This window comes from Balaenoptera acutorostrata, chromosome 9, assembly GCF_949987535.1.
Source record: "Balaenoptera acutorostrata chromosome 9, mBalAcu1.1, whole genome shotgun sequence".
NCBI lineage: Eukaryota > Metazoa > Chordata > Mammalia > Artiodactyla > Balaenopteridae > Balaenoptera > Balaenoptera acutorostrata.
The window spans coordinates 54,087,233-54,100,402 of NC_080072.1; the positions used below are offsets into that span (position 1 = coordinate 54,087,233).

Consider the following 13,170-nt stretch of genomic DNA (forward strand, 5'->3'; position numbering starts at 1 on the left):
TTGCTGCATTTGGTTTGCTAGTATTTGTTGAGGATTAATTTGACCATATTCATAACAGATATTGGTCTATAGTTTTCTTGTGATGTGTTTTTCTGGTTTTGGTATCAGAGTAATACTGGCATAGTAAAATGAGGTGAGAAGTGTTCTGTCCTCTTCTAATTTTTGGAAGAGTTTGTGAAGAATTGGCATTAATTCTTTAAACTTTTAGTAGAATTCAGTGGTGAAGCCATCTGGGTCTGGAGTTTGTGGGTAGTTTTCTTTTCTTTTTTTTTTTTTTTTTGGTAGTTTTCTAATTATTGACTCAATCTCTCCACTTGTTATAGGTCTATTCATTTATCTATTTCTTCTTGAGTCTATTTCAGTAGTTTGTGCCATTGTAGGAATTTGTCCATTTTACCAAGGTTAGCTAATTTGTAGGCATAAAAGTGTTTATAGTACTCTTTTATAATCCTGTTTTTTATTTTCTGTAAGGTCAGTGATAATGTCCCTTCTTTCATTTCTGATTCTAGTACTTAGAGTCTGTTTCCCCACCCCCCCCACCCCCCTGCCGCCCCGCCCCGGTCAGTCTAACTAAAGGTTTGTCAATTTTGTTGCTGTTTTCAAAGAACTAACTTTTAGTTTCGTTGATTTTCTCTATTGCTTTTCTATTCATTATTTCATTAATTTCCACTCTAATCTTTATTATTTTTCTTTTTCTAATTTCCTAATTTTCTTTTCATCAGAATGCAGTCTTCTAAACTGGGTGGGTCTTGGGTTTTGTGTATGTGCATGTATTCCAATAAAACTTTATTTACAAAAACAGGTGGCAGACCAGATTTGGCCTCTGAGCCACCATTTGCCCATTCCTGATCCAGAGTAATGGATCCCAACCCTGGATGCATAGCATTTTAAGGAACCGACTCCTGGGTCTTACTCCTAAGATTCTAATTCAACTGATCTGGGTTGGAGCATGGTAATTAGTGGTTTTTTGCTTGCTTGTTTTTTGTTTTAAGCTCTCCCAGGTGTTTCCAATGTGTAGCCAAGGCCAAGAGCCACCTTTTCAGAGCAGGGATTTGACCTTTGGGATGTGCGTGTGTGTGTGTGTGTGTGTGTGTGTGTGTGTGTGTTTGGCTTGAAACAACAGAAATTTATTATCTTAGAGTTTGAAAGCCAGAAGTCCAAATTGAAGTGTCAGTAAGGCGATGCTCTCTCTGAAGGCTCTAGGGGAGAATGCTTCCTTGCCACTTTCAGCTTCTGGTGGCTCTAAGTGTTCCTTAGCTTATGGCTGCATTACTCCAACCTCTGCACCTGTCTTCACATGGCCTTCTCCTCCTCCAGCTCAGGAACAGCCAAATGGAAGAGATACATAGGCCAAAGTATGGGGAGATGGGGTGGCGTGGAGCTTCCATTCCCTCCCAGGGTGTGCCACCATCACCATCCTAGTACCTGGATGTGTTCACCAACACCTTTGGGGTTTTAACTTCAGTTACTGTATTTTTTATTTCTAGAATTCTTTTAGATTCTTTTGCAACTTTATTATAGCACTTTTTATGGTTTCTATTCTCTATAGAGATCTTCAAACTTGTCTTTTCCTTATCTATAATCAGCATAGTTGTTCAATATCTGAAATCTTTGTGGATCTGTTTCTCTTGTCTATTGTTTTTGCTAGTTCTTGCTCATAGACTCTAGTTTCTTTGTGAGCCTTGTGTTTGTGTTGGACATTATATTTGACCAGTTATTTGTGAGAATAAATTTAGACTTGCAAGGAATATACTTTCATCTAGAAAGGATTTGCATTTGCTTCTGCTAAGTTCCTTGGAGTTCAGCTACTTTAAGGCTTATAATTCTCTGGTGCTCTTTTGACCCTACATAGGGTGTAATTCTGTATAAGATATTTCTCTCCTAGTTTATCCTCACTCTGGGTGTAAAGTTCCAACATATTGTGAGAAGTTTCTTCTATGAGACTCTCAATCTTTTGCAGACCCTGGGCTTTACTTTCTGCCTTTCTTGCCCGAAAGGGTTTTTAATTTAAGGTACAAAATTTTAGGGATTGACAAATGCTTTCAGGGAAAAAACCACATTTCCAGTTACCTCTCTGGGATGACCTTTTCCCTTCACTTTTGGCCTAGTAATTTCTTGTTGGCTTGTCACGTTTCTTCCGTGATTTAAAAGAAGGTGAAAAACTATTAATTGAGCTTTGTTATTTAGTTATAGCAGGAAGATTAATTTTTAAAAAACCCCTAGTCTGCCATTTTAAGAAATATTATATTATTTTGATAATCATCTTTTGGCTGTAAAATATTACATCAAGTTGATCTACCATGTTATTTTTTTAAATGAATCTCATTTTGTATGACTCTTAGCTTATCTCCATTTTTCTTTAATAAATAACAATAACAATGAACATTTTTGTGCATAAAGCTGTTTTTGCCTTCTGCATTATTCCATACATCTAACTTCTTGGGAGTACAATTACTGGGCAATATACTATAAATGTTTAGGACATTTGATTTCCAAAGGGTTGATCTAATTTTTTATGAATTGAATTGCATGATCTTAATCTATTTAATTCTGTCATGGTGATATTAATATCTTTTAAAACCAGGTCAGGTAAACGAGTCCTGGCCACCTGTGGAAATAGTTCTCAGGCAAAAGATGACCTTTATGAGTTTTCTTTTAAAATATTAACTTTTTTTACAAAAATTATTTAAGTTCAACTTAATGCAGCAAATACTTGCATGTCTGTAGTGTGCAGGCATCCTTCTAGGTGGTGCAGATTCAGTGGTAAACCAGATAGATCCTCATCCATGCCCTTATGAAATCCAAGGTAGGGAGCACAGACAAATAACACATCATTGAAATGCACTGTGGTAAGTGCTTTGATGACTGTAGTTCAGAATACTGAGGGAGTGCAGAAGAGAGGCACTTAACCCAGACTGAAAGGGCCATGGAAGGTATCCTAGGGGAAGGAATAGCTATGCATAGTAAGTCTTGAAATCAGGTAGCCTAAATTCTCCAACTTTGTCCTTATTTTTCAATGTTCATTGAATTTTCCTTTGCATTTCCATGTAAATTTTAGAATAAGCTTGTGAATTTCTACCAAGAAAAAAAAAAGCCTACTGAGATTGTGATTGGAATTGTGTTAAATCTCTACATCAATTTGGGGATTACCGACATTTTAACAATATTGAGTTTTCCAATCCATGAAAATGGTGTATCTCTTTATTTTTAAGAGTTTCTTTAATTTCTCTCAGCAATGTTATATAATTTTCAGTGTAGAAGCCTTATAAGTCTTAAATATAGTCCTAAATATTTTATTTTCTAAGCAAGTGTAAATGGTTTCATTTTATAGCATAGCTTAGAACTGAAGAATAAATAGGAGCTAGGGAAAGGGGATATGACATTTTAGGCAAAATTAACAAAGTAAGAAGAATATTTGGATGTTGAAAGCTCAAAATGACAAATATCAAGCCTCTTTTATCATACTGACATGGAAGAAATATCTCTGAAGTAAGTAACAAGCACAACAAAGAAGACATATTCTTTTTGAATTCCAGGGTCTGCAGCTATATACCTAATAATAATATCTAATAATGCTATTAAGTGGAAATTATTATCTAACAATAGAAAAATAATATCTAATAAGTTGAGGAGTTAGTTTAAACTCTTTTGGAGAAGGAATAATTTGGAGAACTTATACTTTCTGCTTTCAAGACTTACTATAAAGCTATAGCAACCAAAAGAGTGTGTGGGGCTTCCCTGGTGGCGCAGTGGTTGAGAGTCTGCCTGCCAATGCAGGGGACACGGGTTCGAGCCCTGGTCTGGGAAGATCCCACATGCCGTGGAGCGACTAGGCCCGTGAGCCACAATTACTGAGCCTGCGCGTCTGGAGCCTGTGCTTCGCAACAAGAGAGGCCGCGATAGTGAGAGGCCCGCGCACCGCGATGAGGAGTGGCCCCCACTTGCCGCAACTAGAGAAAGCCTTCACACAGAAACGAAGACCCAACACAGCCATAAATAAATAAATAAATAAAAATTAAAAAAAAAAAAAAAAAAAAAAAAAAGAGTGTGTGGTACCAGCATTCTGAGGGACAAATAGATCAATGAAACTGACTCAAGAGACCAGAAACAGACTCAGAGTCACTTGATTTTCAACAAAAGCACCAAAACAAGCAAATGAGAAAAAAAGTTTCTTCAAAATATTATGTTGAAACAACTAAATATCCATCTGGAAAAAAAAAAAAAAAAAGTCAACCTCGACCCCTAGCTCACACCAAATTAATTTTAGATAGATTATAGACCTAAACAAAAAGCTACAGCTATAAAGCTTCTAGAAGAAAACAAAGTAGAATATCTTTGCAACTTGGGAATAGGAAAAGGTTTCTTAGGATAGAGAAAGCATTAATCAGAAAAAGATAAAATTGATAAATTAGTTGTCATCAAAATGAAAACATCTGCTTATCAAAAGACAGCCTTAAGAAAATAATTAGGTAAGCTACAGACTGGGAGAAAATGTTCTCAAAATATGTATCTGATAAAGAACTGATATCAAGACTATATAGAGAACTCTTAAAATAGAATAATAAAAAGAAGGGGAAAAACCATGTCTTTTGATTACAGTGGACAAAAACAACCTTAATATAGTTTAAGTAGAAAATATTTTTTGCACAACAGTGTGAAAGTACATAATGCCACTGAACTGTATACCTAAATATGGTTAAAGAAGTAAATTTTATGTTATTTATATTTTACCACAATGAAAAAAAATGGAACTTATCGGCTTATGTACCTGAGAAAGGCAGGAGTGGAGCTAGTTTCAAGCACCCCTGGATCCTGACACGAAGACTCTGTCTCCATCTTTCAGCTTTACCCTCTGCCCCCTGACCCGTACCCCAGGCTCTCCTACTTAACGCTTCAGAAGAAGACAGTTATGGCTACACACAGCTTCTGGCAAATGTCATCCCAGCTAGCAACCCCAAAAGGAAAGAGAGGATTTATCTCTCTGCTTCAGTAGATATAAGTTTCAGGAAATAATTGGCCCAGCTTGTGTTCTGTGCCCACCACCGCTATGGCCATGGGATAATATGATTGATCACTCCAGAAGAATCACATAAAATGGATAATGAAGGAGGAACAGTTCCTCAAAGGAAGGGCAGTGTTCTGTTACTGGAAGAAGGGGAAAGGGAAACCTAAACAGAACAACAAAAAAAAGCCTTCAAATTGATTCATTTTCTCTTCCTTATTTTAAATAAGTTCTTTACCATCTGTCAGTCACCTTTCTCAATTCTTTCTGAAATATCCTAATTTTCATTTATTTATTCAGCAATGTTATATCGTGCACCTCTATTGTGCCATGCACTCTTCTAGGCATTGGAGAGAGAGTGTGGTGAACAAGTCAAAGTCCCTGTACTCCTGTGACATGAATGACTTCCTCTGTTATAAGCAAGTATTTGCCAGCTTCACATCGTGGCATATCCAAAGACCAACAGGAAAGAAATTTTTTTTTCCTCCTGAAAGAAGAATGTTAACATTTTGAAAGGTCAAAAATAACCTTCCACTTTTAGTGATGTCATAGTATTCTTTACCTAGAGCCACTTAATGTGTCATTCTAAGCTTCAAAAATTATGAAGTATCATATTTATTTCAGTTCTAAACTTTTATTTCCCCAGTTTATGTTCATTTCATTTTCTGCATACCCAATAGCTCATTTTGAAATAATATGTTGTTTTCTATTTTATAGAAAGTGTGCTGTGGATGCTATAAAGTGCATGTAGATGATTATAAAATGTATGGTAACTTGTTTTCCTATAAATATATATTTTTGGTGTTCTGTTTATTCAGTGAAAGAACTGGTAACCAGTAGTCAATTTTCTATACCTAACTTTGTTTCATTTCCTGATGAAATCCAAGATCTACCTTATATTGTGATATGCAGACAGTATGGTATATTGTAGACAAAGGGAAATTGAATTAGTTGTAGTCAGCTCTGGACTCTGGAAGAGAAGCTATGATTTTATGATGATGTGATGTCCTCAGCCTGAAATATCCTAGAAATTTCTAGGATTAGAAGAAAATGACACATTCTGGACTCAGAGCAACAGAGGGGAAAAAAACCCACATTGTTTGGTAAAGGGAAGACTAAAAGATATTATTTTCTGTGGAGCTCATTGTTATAAAAAATTCTATATGCGTCACAAGTTGGAACGAGTTAAATATCACATATGATATTTAATTTTTCTGCCCACTCTTTAGTTAGGAATATCAGTGAGGAGTGAAATGACCAAAAGTATGTATCAGTTATGATTGCATTCAGCTACCTGTAATGAAAACCACACTACAGTGACTTAACCAAAGAGAGGTGTATTTTTATTTTCCAAATAAGAAGCACCTAGGAAGGAAATCCAAGTTCAGTAAGTCAAAGACATCATCAGTGACCAGCCTCCTTTTTTCTCCTTCTTTATCATCCGTAACATGTGGCTCACATTTTCATGGTCAAAAGATGACTATTGACTTCCAGTTTCTGGTCTGGCATGTAAGGAGCTTGGAAATCACCACTGTATCCTAACAACAAGTAAAAAGTTGAACAAATTGAAAAAAGATAAACAACTCTTCTTGGATCCATCAGGGAAGTGAAGTCACAGTGCAAACTGCTGCCCGAAGACACAGGCCTATAAAAAGAATCACAAACTTGCTGGAGCAGAAACCCACAAGCAGAAACCTTCTCAGGAACCAGTGCAATGGTTGGAAAACCTAAACTGTAATTGATGAATTGCTGGAGAGAGGCTTACTGTGGACAAGTTTGAGAGCCAAAAACTTCAGGGGGACCCAGTTATATGGGGGGGCGGGGTCCTACACTTTTGTCAGTTTCACCTCCAGGCGCTTGACCAGGTTCTCACAGTGAATATTGGAGAAAAACCCCTTGTGCTTCTGGCAGGGCAAGGGGGAAAGTAGCCATTTTGAATATGCCAGAGCATCTCTTCTTCTTAACAAGGTCTGCCCTCAGGAGAAACTATTTAACCAGAGTCTAATCTGCTGGGCTTTTATCGGAGCCTAACTGACCTGGGGAAAGGGAAGTACCCGACTCCAGCCTACTCTAGCCATCCTGTCCCACCTAAGGGTTGGGGGAGGACTAAGAAGTACTTGTCACATTCAAACTCCAGAGGCACAGGCACATTAAAAGACTGATACCTAATCTTAGGACTACAGACACTTCCTCTCCCCCGACACCTTACCACCGCAAATGACCTTAGTTTGGTGATAACTTTTTAGATACAACACCAAAGGCACAATCCATGAAGGAAAGAATTGGTAAGCTGGACTTCATGAAAATTAAAAATTTCTACTCTGTGAAAGACACTGTTAAGAGAATAAAAAGACAGCACACAGACTGGGAGAAAATATTTGCAAAAGACATACTGATAAAGGACTGTTATCCAAAATATACAACACTTTCTTAAAACTCAACAATAGGAAAATGAACAACCCGTTTTAAAAAATGGACCAAAGACCTTAAAAGATACCTCACCAAAGAAGATACATAAGCATTTGAAAAGGTGCTCCACATAATATGTCATCATGAAAATGCAAATTAAAATACAATGAGATACTACTACATGCATAGCAGAGTGGCCAAAATTCAGAACACTGACAATACCAAATGCTGACAAGGATGCGGAGCAACAGGAACTCTCATTGCTGGTAGGAATGCAAAATAGTACAGCTGCTTTGGAAGATAGTTTGGCAGTTTCTATTTTTTAATTAATTAATTAATTAATTTTTGGCTGTGTTGGGTCTTCGTTGCTGTGTGCGGGCTTTCTCTAGTTGCAGTGAGCGTGGGCTACTCTTCGTTGTGGTGTGTGGGCTTCTCATTGTCTTGGCTTCTCTTGTTGTGGAACACGGGCTCTAGGTGTGCAGGCTTCAGTAGTAGTTGTGGCACGTGGGCTCAGTAGTTGTGGCTTGCAGGCTCTAGAGCTCAGGCTCAGTAGTTGTGGCGCACAGGCTTAGTTGCTCCACGGCACGTGGAATCTTCCTGGGGCCAGGGCTCGAACCCGTGTCCCTTGCATTGGCAGGCAGATTTGTAACCACTGCGCCACCAGGGAAGCCCCTAGTTTGGCAGTTTCTTATGAAACTAAACATATGCTTAAAAAAAAAAAATGCTTACCATCAAATCCAGCAATCGTGCTCCTTGGTATTTACCCAAAGGAGGTGAAAACTAATGCCCACATAAACACCTGCACATGGATGTTTATAGCAGCTTTATTCATAATTGCCAAACCTTGGAAGCAACCAAGATGTCCTTCAGTAGGTGAATGGATAAAAACACTGTGGTACATCCAGACCATGTAGTACAGTTGTCCCATGATATCCACAGGGGATTGGTTCCAGGACTCGCCACAGTTACTAAAATCCACAGATGCTTGAGCCCCATAGTTGGCCCTCTGTATCTGTGGTTCCACATCCCAGATTTAACCATGGATCATATAGTACTGTGTGTATTTTCTGGAAAAAAATCCACGTATAAATGTACCCTCACATTTCAAATCTGTGTTGTCCAACGGTCAACTCTATTATCCACTGCTAAAAAATGAGCTATCAAGCCATGAAAAGACATGAAGGAAACTTAATTGCATATTACTAAGTAAAAGAAGCCAGTCTGAAAAGAAGCCAGTCTGAAAAGCCAGTATGATTCCAACTGTATGACATTCTGGAAAAGGCAAAACTATGGAGACAGTAAAAAGACTATTGTTTGCTAGGAGTTAGTAGGGAGAGAAGAATGAGAGAGAGCACAAAGGGTTTATAGTGCAGTGAAACTATTGCATACGATACTGTAACCATGGATACATGTCATTATACGTTTGTCCAAACTCATAGAACGTACAACACCAAGAGTGAAAGGTAATGTAAACTATGGACTTTGGGTGATTAAGTTCATCAGTTGTAACAAATTACTACTCTGGTGGCGGATGTTGATAGTAAGAGAGGCCTGCTATGCATGTGTGGAGGCAGGGGTATTTGGGGAATCTCCATACCTTCCACTGAATTTTACTGTGAACCTAAAATTGCTCTCAAAAAAAAAGGCTATTTTTAAAAGATCACTAAACCACCTTATCATTGTATCTGAATTCTAGATAAGAAGAAGAGTGAAAGGTGAAGGGCTAAAGGTATATGTCAGCGAAGTTTGCCCACCCATCGTTTTTTAATATAGGAAAAGCAGTTGCTTTCCCATAAGCTCCTTTCAGTAGACTTTCCCTTACATCTCATTGGCTAGAAGTATGTTATACAGCCACTCCTAGGAAATCAAATTTCTAATGGTAAGGAAAAAGAAAAATGAGATTCAGTAGGTATTTAGCAGTGCTGCCACAAGTGGCAAATAGAGGAAAGAAGGTATGGCTCAAGATCTGGGTACATCTTCACCTCTTTAGAAACTATAACATGTTTCCTGGAAAGTTGATGAGCATATCAGCATCATTTATACAACATCTAGATCAATGCCTAGCATGGTTCTGTGGCAAACACAGCAGCAGATTTCAGAGTCCAGTAATGGGAGCCCCAGTCAGTTACCTTTGCTACAGTTGGAAGTCTGGAGGTGCATTCTCTAGGCTGCCACAGCATTCAAAACACCACAATATATGGCATTCTTTGCTATCTTCATTGCTGGCTTTTAATAGCCCATTATTTAAATGCATATTCTTTGGGGTTCTTTTTGAAGCCCTTTTCTTAATTTTCACATTTTTCCTGGATGATTTTTTTTGTGTGTTCCTGTGGCTTCAATCATGAATTAATTTATCATGTTTCTCAACTCAGTGACACCAGCCTTTGTCTCTCTTCTGGCCTCCCAACCCCATCAAATATTTCCACGTGCATATCTCACAGACAAGTATTAAGTATTCTGATTCCATTATTTTAATACTATTTTAACACCACTATTTCAACCATGAGGACATTTTGAGAGTAAAGAATCTCATCAGAATTAGGTCAGTATTGATGAATTTTCATTAAGAAACTATTTTATGGGGTAAATTCTACCACACTGGTTTAATGCCATGATAAATTTTATATTTTATACTATTTCTTCCCAGTTTTCCTCTCTTATTTTTATTTTTCCTAAAATTGTTATTTTACAACAAAGATTTGATTCATTGATCAGTTTTCATCCATATCGAATGTTTCCATAACCTCTGCCTTTTTGAATTTTCTTTTGTGGCCATTATTTCCACAAAATCTAATTTTTCTGGAGTAGATATTTTAAATGTATTTTTTGAGAAACAAATAAATTATAAGGAAAAATAGAGAGAGGGAAAACTAGATTAAAACAGACTTAAGAAACATGGGAACCAAATTTAATCTGCACACCTTGTTTGATCTTGATTTGAACAAATTGACCATCAAAATTATGAAGCAGCTTGGGAAATTTGAATATTGACAGGTATTTAATGATAATAATGAGTTATTATTCATTTTAGGTATGATAATGCTATTTTAGTTATATATTTACAAGTCTTTATATCTTGGAGATACTTGCTAATCTTAGAGGTATTTCCTGATGAAATAATATGAGGTCTCCAGATTTGCTTCAAAATATTCTAGAAGTGGGGAGAGTAGGTGGGAGTATAGATGAAACAGAATTGACCTTGAGTTGACAGTTGTTGAAGCTAAGTGATAGGTACATGGGACTTCATTATACTAGTTTCTATTCTTTTGAATTATCTTGAAATTTTCCACAATTAAAAATGGGAATAGATAAATCCTTTGAAAATTTGATTCTCTGAAAACGACAAATTTTACTGTATGTAATTTTAGCCATTGTCAGTTTTATTCTGGTGTTAATTATTTGTTTTAACATCTTTACTGGAGTATAATTGCTTTACAATGGTGTGTTAGTTTCTGCTTTATAACAAAGTGAATCAGCTCTACATATACCTATATCCCCATATCTACTCCCTCTTGTGTCTCCCTCCCAATTATTTCTAATACTAATGGTTATTACAAATTGGATAGAATTTGATAGTGTGTGTTCATTTCTTAGCTATCCATGAGAAACTTGTGAGAAATTTTGTTAGAATGTTTCAGCTGCAAGTAACAACAAACCTTAACTCAACTGGTTATGACCTTCGGGGAATGTACTGTTTCCCATAACTAGAAGTTCTACATTGGGACCACTGCAGGGTTTATTCATTCAATGGCTCAGAACTCTGCCATCCTCAGTGTGTCACCCCTGTCCTCATAGTTGTAAGGGACTGCTTCATTTCCAGTCATCACATCTGGATCCAATAATGTCTAAGAGCAGAAAAGGACTGTGTATCTCTTTTTATTAGCCTGAGAAACCGTTTCCAGAGGTCCTTGGCAGCTTTCTACACATATCTAATTGCCCAAATTAGATACATGCCTAATCAGTCCCTGGCAAGGAGAATGAGACCACATGAGTGCTTTAGATGAGCCATCATTCCCTCTTGGAGTATGCAGGAGCTGAAGAGCCTTGGGCAGGAAGGTGGAATCTACTCAAAAGTGGAAGTCTGCCAGCATGAGAAAAGGAAGAAGTGGCTCCAACAATATCTGCTAAAGACAGGAAAAGTAACAGCAAGGAGAGAGAGACAGAGACAGAGACACCAAAAGAGAGAGCAAGAGACAGAGAGGCCACACTATCCTAAGCTCTTGAATGCACAGTAGCATCAAAATTTCCCGGGGAGGGCATCAACACATCATACATCTTCCACAGGGATCTCAAGAGAGAGAGACAAGTTAATGCAGAGATTAGCAGGTGCTCAATTCTTATTTTTTAGTGTATGGACTTTTACATTAGAGGAAATAATAATTGACCTCATGAAATACTTTTTCAAATATTTGGCATAAGTTCTGTCCCAAGAGCAGTCCTTTCTCCCTATGATATGTAGTCATGGAATACTTGGAGAAATTGTTTCTATGTTTGATCTTAATCAAAGCAAAGTAAGCAAGGATGGAGTGCTGTGAACTACCTGCTTTTACTTAAAGCATTCTTTATCATCAAGAGATGGAATATTATTTGTCTGGAGTGGGATTTCATTAATTTCATTGGTGAGTCCCATTTGAAGTGTTTTTTCATGAGGTCCTTAAAAACCTGAAGCAATTAAAGCAAGTTGCCTTAAAAGTTGGCAACATGCCTCTTTAAAATAGGTTGAACCAGTCCCCTCCACCTCCTTTCTTTAACTAATCAAGTTAAACAGTAAAAACTAACCACACAGACTGTAGTTTATTTATTACATGCATTCAAGATGAAAAGAAATGAAGTGGTCTTAGCAAGTCACCTGGGAATAGCTCAAATTTTGTATCTAGCCTTGCTACATTATTCTTTCTTTGCACCTATCTTTTGGTTACTATGACAACTGGAGAGCTCAGAGGGAAGGAAGATTGTTTTGACTGTTGGACTGAGTGGGAGGAAGAGTTGGGATGGGTGTAGAAACATGGATTTAGATCAGGGAACAAATAAGAGCTGGGGGCTACGTGGATGTGACTCTGCTGAGCATTTTATGTTATTTTATAGGGCAGACAGGCATGATGCTGAGTAATATTACAATGCAGAGTACTTGAGTAAGACATAGAAAACCTAGAGGCCAGTGGGGCAGAAAAGTTTCGTGTAGCCACAGTGTCCCCTGCTGTCTCCTGCCACAGATTTTGTGCCTTAATCCACCCGAGAGTATGAGTGCCTGATCCACCCGGTCCATCAGCCAGGCAACTAACACAAAGAAAATATATCCATTTAGTAGCTAAGTAAAAATCCTTTCCCCCAACTCCACTCCCTATTATCAAGATATCTTGAGTAGAAGAACACAACCAGCTTGATGCTATCTTGCTGAGGTGCCCTCAGGGGAAGGGACTTGGTGCCAGAGCAGCAACAGTGGGCCTTGACAGGTTCCTCTCCAAAGTGCGGAAACCAGCAAGTCCCCAACTCATGGAGCAGCCAAGGTGTGTTGGGGAACATTGTCCCCTTCGGCGACCCTGGGAATAGGTACCGGCGACGGACAAGCTGAGACTAACTTAGAAGAGGGCTGTTGTTCCCAAGTTGGACCTGACCAAGTTGGACCTGGCCTAATTTGGTACACATTGGTAAAGGCTGGTCCTCACACAGGATGCCATTCTTGGCAGTGCATTCTGTCCATTTCGGCCATGGGCACAACCACCTCTTGGGCTTCAGCGGCCATGGGGACAGTTTCAGAA

The 13,170-nt window shown here is 38.0% G+C and overlaps 1 pseudogene; it reads left to right on the plus strand.

Annotated features, from left to right (window-relative positions):
• LOC114236678 (anaphase-promoting complex subunit 13-like) overlaps positions 1-13,170 on the plus strand; it is a 69,235-nt pseudogene that overhangs the window by 6,672 nt on the left and 49,393 nt on the right.